This window comes from Metopolophium dirhodum, chromosome 8, assembly GCF_019925205.1.
Source record: "Metopolophium dirhodum isolate CAU chromosome 8, ASM1992520v1, whole genome shotgun sequence".
In the NCBI taxonomy this organism is placed as follows: domain Eukaryota; kingdom Metazoa; phylum Arthropoda; class Insecta; order Hemiptera; family Aphididae; genus Metopolophium; species Metopolophium dirhodum.
In genome coordinates, this window is record NC_083567.1 from 3,078,932 (window position 1) to 3,092,368 (window position 13,437).

The following is a 13,437-nucleotide window of genomic DNA, read 5'->3' on the forward strand; positions in this document are numbered from 1 at the left end:
ATTACAAATTCATACAATTTATTGTGTATTTTATTATGTACAGCATGATCAATGTTTAATTACTGCAATAATTTAAAATGAATATCCATATCGGCTCCAAAAACAATAGATAAACACGTTTTAGAAAGTATTTATTATTACTTCTTATCACTTGGTTTGATAGCATGAACTCGAAACGTTTTCAATACAAAGTGTTTTTATTTTACTTCCATACAGCTGCAGATTATTAGGATTATAATTAGTAACAGACTTTGTTTGGTTAAATAAACAATTTTGTTTATTCGTATTAATAGTGATGTTTTTTTAAAAAATATTTAGTGGTTTCTGTTTTTTTTTATCAACTCCTAGCATAGTTATTAGTTTATTTTTCATCTTAAACAGTTGAAATTCGGTTTTGTATTATAATTGAGATTTAGAAACATTTTATTTTAGTAAAATATTTTGCATAGTAGTTACGAGTTACAGAGGTTCTAAGAATCGTACGGAACTTAATATAATATCTGATGAAGTTGACATTAAGTTAGACAATGTTTTATATAGTATACAATAAATATATTAGGTACTAAAATATGAAAATAAAAAATGCATTTGATGCAAAATTTATTAAAATAGTATTTTATTATTTATTTAACCTTAGTATATTATATATTCTGTTTGATTGAAGTTGATTTAAATTATTCGGTTCAAATCATTTATGGTACTGACAATTATTTAAATTTACTTTTTCATAATAATAGGTATTTAGAATGAAGAGAAATGTCCTTATTCTAGGCATGTTTGTATTGCTATTATTTATACTACATATTTTATTTTATTTTTATTGTTTTTGGTCCTGATTATTAAAGAAAAATCATTTGTCAAGTTTTGTTTAGCATTACATAATGAGCGCATCAGATTTAAAAAAGCCACAAGCGCTTATATAGTAGAAGGAATACTGATAAAAAAATCATTAGATATAAATGCAATGATTTATTGTTATTTCAAATTCATAAGTAGAGAAGTAATTACACTATTTGGCGTCAATATGAGTTCCCATTAATCGAAATCTACATTTTTGGCCACTTGTTCATATAAATCTATTCAACTTTTGTTGTATACTGTATATATTTATATGTTTTTTAAAAATCTGTTTAAAATTACCGTGTCTATTACATTTTTTACTACATATACGATTGTTATTATTCGTTTTATAATAACAAATGAAAAATAAACAGATATTAGTTATATTCCACATTTAAATATATATCAGCTGTATTCATACGGACGTTGATTTTATTTTTTCGTATTTCATCGCAAGTCTCAACACAATTATTTGTCTTGCTGTAGCTGTAGGTATTATATGTGTTTAATAAACACTGTTTATCTATTATTTTAATATTGTATGATGTTGTCTTATAAATATAATTTAACACACTAACCTCATCCGAAACCTTCAACATCATACACCTTAAAATAATGGAAGAATGGCAAACATTTTGGTTAAATCTACATCTCTCTAACAAACTGAAAAATGTAAAATTATTTTATAAAAAATTAAAATACCCTCCTAACACCAAACGAAGAGAGGAAGTAAATATTACTCAAACTAAAATAGGCCACTCACATTTAACACTTGCTTATCTCATCAGCAAAGAACCAGCCTGCTTCATTTTTCCATAATATAAAAATAAGCCATAAATATCTATCTTAATCATGTCAATAGCTGTATAAAGATTTAATGTACATTTGTTTATATTAATTTAATGTAGGCTAATTTATATAAAAAAAAAAATATAATTTATTTTAATTTTAACATACGTAACATAACTCTAATATTAGTATGATTTTATAATATGTATAAGAAAATATGGTTGCTATTATTAAATCTTATCTATACTCAATAATATTTCAGATAGGTACATTTTCATACCGTTTTCTGTTTTTTAAACATACATAATAATCTAACGATATTCATGTATACACATTGTTAACATTCGTCTGAGTTCAGAGACAGATATAATGTTTATGTGGACTGTGTAGCCCATCAACTGTCTTTGGATTTTTAAGCCAGCACAATATAACATAGTTTGTACAGCGTTTTTAAAAAAAAAATATAATTGTTCTTTTTATACCGAGCGTTCGAGCTATCGAAACTGTATAGTTGTTTAATACATAATTATGCCATGACGATATGTGATATTATTGAGCAATGAATATATTATAATTTATTTAGTATTTAGTACTAAATAGTATACACAATGGTCGTATTTATATTATTTTAAATATGTATGGAAGAAATTTCTCTCAGTCTAAATAGTCTGATAAAAATATAAATAAAACTGTGTAAGTAGGTACTAATTTTACAATATTAGGTTCTGTCAGAATCTACTGATTTACCAATTTTGACGTACCCATATTTAATAACCAGTTTCAGAAATGATGAATAGCTTCAGTGATAACATACTAAAGTTAATAAATAATGACCAATACAATAATATCTCAAGTAATCAACAAATTTTTATTTTCTAAATTACGGAAAAATGTACAATCAAATATGTTAATTCTGTCTTTCTAGGTTGTTTGAATTAATAAATTGGCTTAACTTTTGAACTTAACCTTTTCTTGTTCATTAAGAAATGGTTTTTGTAAACATTACGTAGTGTTTTCATGTTACAATCACTGAAAATAGTGCCATAAGGTAATGTTGATGAAAATGTAGTCTTAAATTTATGATAATTTTTATTTAATACAAATTAGATTTCAGAATTATTCTCATTCAAAATTAATCTTATATTTTTAAAATTAATAAAATTCTCATTATTTTAAGGTGATATTGCGAAAAAAACTACTTAACGTTAAGTTGAAAACTTTTAACATTTAGTAGAGTTCTAAGTAGAATATTTTTAAATTTTACACATCTAAAGTACATAACATTTTTTGCGGCTTGATTAATGTTTAATTTCTGTAATCACAAATTAGTATCAAAATAAAAAAATAATAAAATCAAAAGCCTATAGAACAATAAAATTATTATTTTGCTCTTTTCTAATTTAAGATGTTTTGTATTAATCCGAAATTAATATTCATTTTTGTATCCTAGCCAAGAATATGATACTTGTTTGCTATTAAAATATATTTTTGTAAATTAGCAATAATTTATTAAACGCATCTGTAAAATAATTATCATTATTTATCGTTTTTTCTTTCTTTTTATTACTGTGTTAAACCACAATGATTAATGTTTTAATATTTTTAACCCATCAATGTTGTACAACATATTTAATTTATTTGACTATACGACACTTAATATTCCATAATAGAATATTATAACTCGTAAGGCTGTGATTTGCTATTTTTCGATGCCATCGTTTAAACATCGCCAGTTGTCACTTAATTCATTATGATATCACAATATTCATTCATATAACAATGTGTATAAAATTCGATACAATCGACCACATACTGACGTATTTCTATTAGATATTATAATACACCTATAATATTTTTTTTAGTTTCCCTGTATAATAAATTATTATTAACTTTAAACTGTATATTATATCCTTTAAACATTAAATCTACATACTTATTTTTTTATTTAATTTTTTTATGTAATTCATACCATAAATCATAAATATGGGAACGTTGTATTGTTTTTAATGGAAAACACTATAGGTATTTAAAGTATAAACAAGTCTGAAATTTAAAAATAAATATTTGTACAAAATTAAATTAAATATAAATTATATTATATTATAAACGAATAGTTAACCTGATTCCACGTAAAATACTTTCGAAGAAATATAAATATTTCCTGATAACTACTTCCAAAGTAAAAATGCATTTAATAACTTATTCTGATTTTATTTTTGAAACTAAACATTGAATAACAATTCAGTATTAAAACCTTATATTCTCATACAGTCGTTTGTTATAAAATAATATGTGACTATGCGAGTGTTATTAATACTATAAGCGATTTTAATACCTATAACCAGTTATTGGTTTCAGTGTCGAATTATAGTATAGACATGTTTTAATTTTTTGGACATTTTACTAAATTTATAATTATAAGTAAGCGCCAAATTTTTGATTACAGGTGATTGGAGTGTTTTAATGAATTTATATTATGTATTATTAAAAAGCTCGGTTATGTCAACAGAAACACAAAGTTTGAAAAACATTATTTCCCCTACAATATTGTTTTGCAAAAGGAAAAGGGTTAGATATCTTCATTAGAATTTGGTTCTCTAATTTGATCCCAAAATATGTCCACTTATAATACAGACTTAACATACATTACTAAATGACTTATGTTACAAACACTGAAACATCTATTTCTAATGAATTCAGCTATATGTATATTAAGAAATCCATCTGATTATACTAACTTTAGCTTAGAAGACAAGCTGCTGATATTACTTTTATCGAATGGTCCAAAAATGCTTTAATAGGTATCAGAGTTCCTTCTTTCTATTTTATTTCTTTGTCGTTAGAGTAATTTTTCCTTCGTGCTCTTCGATTAGCTTACAAGGTTTCCACCTCTCTATATTTCTTCATGTCAAATCGTGATTGTTTTAGATTTAACGTTTTCTCATAATAGAAAAATGTGTGTTGTTAAAATATATTACTCTTGTACCTTGACATCTTTTTTTCTTTTTCGGATATGTATATTTACTGTAAGTTTGTTCTTTATAACTGTCAATTTATGTACTTAATTGGTGGTTTTGGTGAAATCTATTATTGTTAAAGGACTAATGGTCCGTTAAATAAAGCTAAAATAATATATGGAAATCAGAAACTCAACCAGGCACGTCACCAAGAAGGGGGCCTTAGGGGGGCCTGGCCTACTAAGAAATAACAATAACACCAAACTGGCTCCCTCAGTTTTATTTTTAAATATACGTCTAATAATAGATTGAAAACTGAAAAACATTATTTAAACTTATTAACCATTACAGTCAAATAGACAATACATTGTTAAACTTAAAATTTAGTATTTTTGTATAGATATTGAGTGATCAGTTAAGGGGTGGTAAGGGGTACAAAACGCCGAGAGGGGCCAAAAAATGTTGGCCCTCTATGGAATAATTTCTGGCTACGTGCCTGATTACTTCCGTAACAAGTAGAAACATGAAACATTCGAAAAGATAATTTGACTATTGACTACCCTTAATACAAAAAGTAAATGTTATAATTTATTTCGCAGTTGAATATAGGACATATTAATTATCAAACACAACATTTTAGTCTAAAATAGATTTATAACCATGTAAGAGTATCATCATGTTTGGGAATTTGTTTTACACGGGTATATCATGTAATTACCACCACAAATGCGATTTAACACATTTTTTTTATACCATTAATAAAGTGTGTGATACATTTGTATGTATGCTAAATGTTAATACTTAGTTGTATTTTATGTACAAACAATGAGCATAGTTGTAAAATCATAACCTCCCCGTTTAAAAGTTTCCTGCAAGTAAAACGATACAATTATAGTATAATATGTTAATTATAAAGAGTAAATTTAAATAATATATGAATTTATTACCATCAATTAATACGATTTTATGTAGGTATATTTAACACTTGTAATAAACATGCAAGTTATTAATTACATTTATTAGCTTTTTTTCCAATTACTTAAATGAATTAGTTATTCGAAAATATGTTATACATAATATGTCATGTTTTGTTCGTCCGTTTATCTACCTACTATTTAATTATTCAATTTAAATTTGACACAGTGTTTTTCAAATAAATCTTTTTATGAAACAAATGACCGATAGAAAAAACACCTCAACAACTCATTTTTATGACGATATCAGTATTCCGACGGTAATATTTGGTATACATAGGTATTACGGTGATAAATTGTATCTACCTAATGTTAATTATGTGTAGTTTCATTCACTTTCACGATTTAAATATTCGTGGTTAAAAATTTAGTTTTTAATTTTGATTCAACTACCATACGTTTTAACCCTGCACAAAAGTTGAATGTGTTGTTGTTTGTATTATAGCCTTTTATGTAAGATTGTATCTAAAGTAATGTACATAATATAACATATTTTAGTCACTATCCACTAATATTAATTCAATAGTCACATAATTAATGCATGGTATCATCCAATAAACTGTCTATATGTTTTCAACCAACTATAATGTTCTGAAATATAAAAAAACATTCAGCATGTAAAAAATTATTTAATATTTGTAGTGTAAATACATTTCTTTAAATTCTTTCTTTTTTACAATTTTATAAAAAAAATGTATTATGTCAGTATATTGTGTGTCTATATAATGTAAATTGTTGGTAATAATAAATAGTTTTATTTAATATCAGTCAAACAAGACTTCTGTTGACACTATAGAACCCTATATCACATTAAATAAACAAATTTAGAATACGAAGTGTAAAAAGGGGGAATGTGGCTGGGTAACCGCTCTGATGTATAATCGGCTTTCGAGTGTACCTTGTGAATAAGTATTGTAATGTATGTGTTAAATTGGAATTCAATGATAAATCAATGCATACGAATAACGATTTCGAGCAAGGACGGTCTGTCAGCTTATATTACTAAGTATATTGTTTGATGTATAATTTATGTTGCTATTAAAATAATTTATTTTACTATTAGGTATATTATACTGTACGTTGAATTACTTTTGACGCAAATCGCATTTAAAAATGACATTATGTGTAAAAGTTTCAAATCTCCACGAGTAATATTTTTGAATTACATCAAAGTAACTAGAATCGATTATCTTTCTTTAAAACTCTAATTTAGTCTAAATTTGAACTTCAAATGTCTTTAAAAATAAAATTGTACAAATATATTTTCTAGATTTTTTTTCTGTATGAACTACGTGTGAGAAACCTTTTATTAAATTTTCAAGCTTATTGATCATACGAAAAAAGGTTCATCAACATTTATAGAAAATAAATTTAAAAAATAATTTAACATTTTAAATGTCTATAAATACGTAGCTCAAAAAGATTCAAAATATTTTGAAAACTATACTATTATATGTATAAAAACGTTAGTATAAATATTTGGTGAAAATGTAATGTATCTATGGTTAAACGTTTTCGAGTTACAGTGTTATACTAAACAAAATCTATAGGTTTGTGTAAAAATTACCGTTTTTTCTCGATTATATTGAAAAGTATACTAGAAATGTCGACCTCCCAAAAGTACCAATGATCTAAGTTGCTTCCAGAAACCACCTTCAAAATTGAAGATCCAAGCATTTTTCTACTATAAAACGTGTACACATCATTGTGAAATCAATACACTCATCATATTCTGCTCAGGATCTAAAATTACAAGCAGAAAGACCTAAACCTCAATTAATCAACTCCTTTTGAACTAACCCAAATTAATGTATAAAGTATGTAACAAAACAAAATGAATACAATAAAATTATAATTGTTCTAATTATAATGATAAGTATTATTCAATGTAATAATTTGTCAATAAAAAAATAGTAAAAAAATTAGATGTATTATTATTTATTATGTTTTCTTATAATAATTACTAACAGATTTTACAAAATCTGATCTAGTCAACTGATATTCTTGTTTTTATAATTATTTATAAAATCTTAGATTCTGGCTTTTTTGTTTAAGTATTTGCGATTAGTCATATTTTTTATTTCATTTACACTGCTTATAGCAATGTATGTATTTGTTTGAACTTCTTTAATACAATTTACGACAGAAAAAATATTCAGATGTGCATTACTAATAAAAAGTTCCTTGAAAATGACGAATGAAATATTCACATGCATTGGTAGTACTTTCTGAATCAATTGAAATCATAGCCCTCAGTGAAAGTGGAAAAGTCAAACTTGAGGAAATGTATATGTGTCAATCAACTAAATTGTTAGAAAATTCAACAAATTGTTCTGATAAAGGCTGAATTGATATCAGATCTTTAACAAAACAATTATCCACTTCATTAGAGAGTAGTAACAAGTGCCCGAAAATAAAATTAAGCCATTTTCCAATTTCTGAATTTGGATCCATATAATCCGGCTTTAATCCTAAATGTTGCAGGCGTTTCCACCATGCGACTGAGTTAGATGAAATCTGCACCCCATGACTGTAATTAATGGCCAAACGACTTTAGGAGTTACATGGATACTTTGCTCGAAATCTGATACAATAATTGACGGGTTGATTTCAAGTTCGAAACTAGAGAATTTTTCTTTTAACATATTAAATAATAATTTATACGTTTTCGATGATTTGTAAGGCAGTAATGAAAACACTAATGGAACATAATGTCCATTTTTGATACAGTGTATTGTAAAAAGTTGTAAAAAAATGTTTGGACAGTATTCAAATGTTCCGTCTACTAACAATTTATATCGTGAACATAAAAATTCGGTTGGGGGCAAATGGTACATTTGGTGGAGGAGAACTGGCACATTTTGATGGAATTGATGAAAAAAGGTACTATTTTGGTGGCAACTGGTTCATGCGCTTGCTCGTTGTGCTTCACTTACCTTATTGTAGTAAAATTGCATGAGTTTTGCTCATAGTTAATTTTTAAAATGCAAATATTTATCATTGTATTAGAAATTAAAATGTACAAAAAATAATAAAAATAATCTTGAGACATATATGTCTATAGTGAGCAAGACTAGTGCTTAACAGTCAATCTCTATATTTTGTTCAGTTTTCAAAAAAAAATAATAAGATAGAAAATTTACTTTCGAAATGCTGTTTTTAACTCAAAAATGGTCATATTATTTTTAAAACTAAATACTATAATATACATCAAATAGGTATATTTTACATAGTAGTCCGTATTAATCACGTATTGTTTATGAATGTATATACCGCTCTTTAATTACCTATATACATTTTACAATATCAAATAATTTGATTATCAGTACAAAATTCATAGTTTGTACTTTATTTGAAACTAATAATTTATTATTAACGTATAGAAACCACTAATTTCGCTAGTATTCGTTAAGAGGATGTCAGCGCACTATTTGTTTTCTCTCTCTGACCCACGCGCAACATAGACAAAACACATTTGCGCAGAATAGTTTTTTCTACGTTTTTAAGTAATTTCAGAGTAAAATCATCCATTACAAAAAAGATAGAGAATAATATTTTAGAGGGAATGACATATCGATTTTATATTTTATTGTTATTTGACTTTGTATTCGACTCTCAAAATAAACAAAAATATGTTGTAAATTCAAATTATGTTTAAAATGTTTTGAAACAATATTTAGGGAAAAAATATTATTCTCTATCTTTTTTGTAATGAGTGATTTTACTCTAAGATTACTTAAAAACATAGAAAAAACGATTCGGTGCAAATGCGTTTTGTCTATGTTGCGCGTGGGCTAGAGAGAGAAAACAAATAGTGCGCTGACATCCTCTTAAGTGCATTTTTCCTTAACTGAATATTTTATAGAATATAATCACTCCTCAATGTTTTTTAATAAAACAAAATTGTTTAATAATCGTTATAATTAGATAACAAATGCTTATATTTTAATTTTTTTTTATAACACTTTCCTAAGCTCCACAACCCCCTAGAATGTTTCATCTAAAATGCTTTTTATTTTTAAATTTACATATAGGTCTATCTAATTTTTTACTTTTATTTATTATTATTATTATTTTTTTTGGTTGCTATGGCAATTATTAAACACTGAATAATATTTAAAAACTTTTTTTTATGTAATAAAGAGGTTTTACTAGTTAATTTGTATTTATATAAACTATCCTATGCATATGTATATATTTACACCATATTACAATTTAATTGTAACATTGTCTATATGCATGATTATGTATAACAATTGAAGGGGTTGGGTTATTTATTTAGTTTAATTATTAGTAGTGCAATAATTTAATCAGGCTTGAACTCCTTATATAAATTAGTTTTAATGAAAACGTTTTTACTACATACCTAAACAAGGTTGTACAATACAAGGTGATTTCTATGAAGCTAATTTATTTTTCTCGAAGAGTATCAATGTGTTCAAAAATATTTTTTTACAATTTTATAGTTGTAATTTTTTAAGTTTTTTCTTTTTTGAATGACAATATACGTTTTAATTTCATAATCCTATAAGCAGAAAATTTTTCTGGAAATTGTTATGTATAAACAATAAACATCGACAAAATGCAATCAATTCATCGGAAGATAATGGCTCAAGGTTAAAAAAATATTGGTCCACTACTCGGCTCATTAAAACTTTAAATACTTTCAACTAATTATAATTAATCGTTCGTAATTTGATTTTATGTATTGAAATTTTCTGAAAAGTTATCTACTTTGGGATATGAAATTGAAAATATATGCTGTCATTTGAAAAACTAAAAAAATTATCCATATAGGTTTAACGATAAAATATTATAAATAATTATATTATAAGAACTAAGAGCTACTCTGGTTTCATAAAGATGTTTATTTTTTTTATGGTCACAGCCCGCTTAAAGAAAAACTCCAAACATTCATTTAACGCCATTATTTTACCTTTATTTTGAAAAAATGAACATGCAACATACACCATATCTACTGATTTTCAGCCAGAAATCCTCTGTATCATAATAATTAATGCTTGATCCTCCCTTGTTGTCCCTCTAATATTTTACTAATTCCACCTTTAATAATAAAACCAACAAAAATCTATAAGTAATGTGGAGTACATTTGCTAAATGTCGTAAATTTATCTTAATTCTTGCCAATTCCTATACACAACATCCGTCCCTAATATTGGGAAAACTAATATTAATGAGCTCAAATGCCAGTGGTCTTAGGCCTTTAACTTAATAGTGTGTATCTGTAACCATTTAATACCTGCAAGTTACATTTTATTAGTTTAATATTTTACTAAAGTTAAATAATTGATCAATAATAGGACCACCTAAATCATGTTTAAGGTGGGTACCATTGGCTCGCCGATTATTCATTAATTATTAAGTAATCATTTATGCAATTTGGCATAAATACTTGAAATAAAAAAATTATTTATTTATCTGTTGAAGTTTCACAGTCCTCGTTGACTTATATGTACATATTTACAACAGTACATACAATAAAAAGTCATGCATTAGTTGGAAAAATAAAAAACGTTTTGTTTAGATTGTTTATTTCTCTTTCTTTCTTTAATCTATCACTTATGCAGTTATGCAGTTATGTTTATTGTACTACCTAATAAATGTGTAAAGGCTACAGATTGTGTAATTAAAAAAACTACCGTTTACAAAGTTATTATAGTTGTCCGTTTTTATATTGTTACGTTAATAGTCATTACTCGTTATAACTATAACAGAAAAAGGTTACATTTTCGTGTAAAAACATGATAGTCATATTTTTGAAATAAGTTTAGATACTGATATTGAATGTAACTACACTCAAATTGATTTTTCTTAATTAGCACCTATGGCGAAGGGATATTTTTACCATAATTTTTGTGAGCTGGTAGTGCCTGCAATTTAAATTAATTTTATATATTTATAGCCTTTTTGGCCGAATTCATATGATTTAATTTTAATAAACCACATAATCTCCACAAAGAGTCGTCGTTTTTAACCTGTTTCGTATTAATGTACTGCAGGCATCGTGTGATATAATAACATTAAATAATAGTATGAATATTTAATATACATTATTAAATTTAGTTTAACCTAGAAATGCACGGCTTTGTCGCTTTATGTACATTAAAGGTAATGTATATTATGTAAAAAATAGTGTATATAATACACTATGTAGGACAGTTTAATATATGCATTGTAAAAACCAAATTTAATGTGTTCGTAAAATTGTAAAAATAATTTTTCATCAATGATTATAATATGATATTGTGTTGGTATATATGACGTGGGAAAGATTAAAAACCTTTTTTTCCAAATGGTTACACGAATTGACGGGAGAACTGCGTTAACGCTACTTCCTCCTGGTATGTTTACTATATTACTCTATTTAGGTTATATTTCGTTCATAAAAATTGGATTTATTTTTTATTTAATTTTAATTTTTATTTGGTTCATACTTACATGATCAAATTAACTTTGTTGTAGTATACGTTTTAAACATTAAAATTGGTTTTCAATATATTACACATTAAATGTCCTTTTTAATAGACAAAACAACAAATTATTGAAAGTCTAAAATTAATAATATTTACTTAATACACGCGTATAAGGTTTTAGGTTGGTAGTAATTGCAGTGTACATTGACAAACTATCGGGTTCTCTTTATAAATGTACTTCCATAGTTAATGCGGTTGTTTTGTGTAAATTAACTCGGCACGGCGGGTTGCTGCTTTTATTTATACCTCTAGTTTTGCAGTGTCGAACGACGCCAATAAAGACGATTATCAATAAAGTCTTCTTATCCATTACCCTCATCCGTCCATCACCACATTCCCAATCTTGAAATGTTGACATCTAAAACTAAAATTGTTTCGAAACCTTATTTGCGATCATAAATCACACCCACCATACAATTGATCGCAGGACCGTAAACCTGCTTGTCCTATTCTATTTATCCAAGTGGGTTAAATGACCAACATTTTTGTACAAACACTGTTGAAGGTTTACATTGACGGTGCAAACTTGAAAGCACACAAAAAAAACCATTTTTGGGTATGATTAACGATTTATGCGTGCGGTTTCGACAAAAAATTATCCTTTATTATTTAAGTGCAGAAACTTTGTTGTGGAACTTGATAATTAAAGCATAATATTTCAGTAAAAATGTATTATAAAAATGTTTCCGTCATACATTTTATTAACGAAAATAACAATTCAAATGATTTATTGAAGTCGCATGAATGTATTTTTTTGTTTAACATACCTACCGTTATATACCTATATAAACAATGGAATGAATGGACTATGAGAATTTTGTTACACTTCTTCTTCCAACAGCTACACTATTTCTAAAATATTTATTTTTATTCTGTTACGCACGCATCTACGATAATGGGCTAGCTTATATAAGAACGTATAAAAATTTGACAACAATGGGTAGTAGTATATAGTGGTTATAGTGGTTTATGTGTTGCATAGTCGTAATTATTGAACATCACGAATAAAAAAAATAATCACAATAAATATTGTTCAATAAATCATTTGTGTTCTGTATTTTTTCTCGTTTTACTAAATAATGGCTGTCCAATATACTATTAAATTAAAATTGGAGAACCATTGATTATCCTATAGAAATATATTTTATATCCCATTTTCTTTACTACTTATTCTGTCTTTTGAAACTGTTTCTCAATCCTCGGTTTCAGAGGTATGCAAATAATGTTGCACGTTATCTATCTATTAACTGTGTCTTAATTTACCCTCGAGATCTCGAACATTAAGTGGGTTACCTCTGTACACACATTTGTTCACGCTATTCATTTATCTATTGAAGCTAAGTGTCCTGTCCCTCTCAAGCTATTTGATTTCACGTATGATCG

The 13,437-nt window shown here is 26.2% G+C and overlaps 1 protein-coding gene across 5 annotated transcripts in view; it reads left to right on the plus strand.

Moving 5' to 3' along the window:
• The window catches only part of LOC132950987 (protein furry), a 114,899-nt gene that overhangs the window by 36,888 nt on the left and 64,574 nt on the right, over window positions 1–13,437 (plus strand). The window lies entirely within an intron of this gene.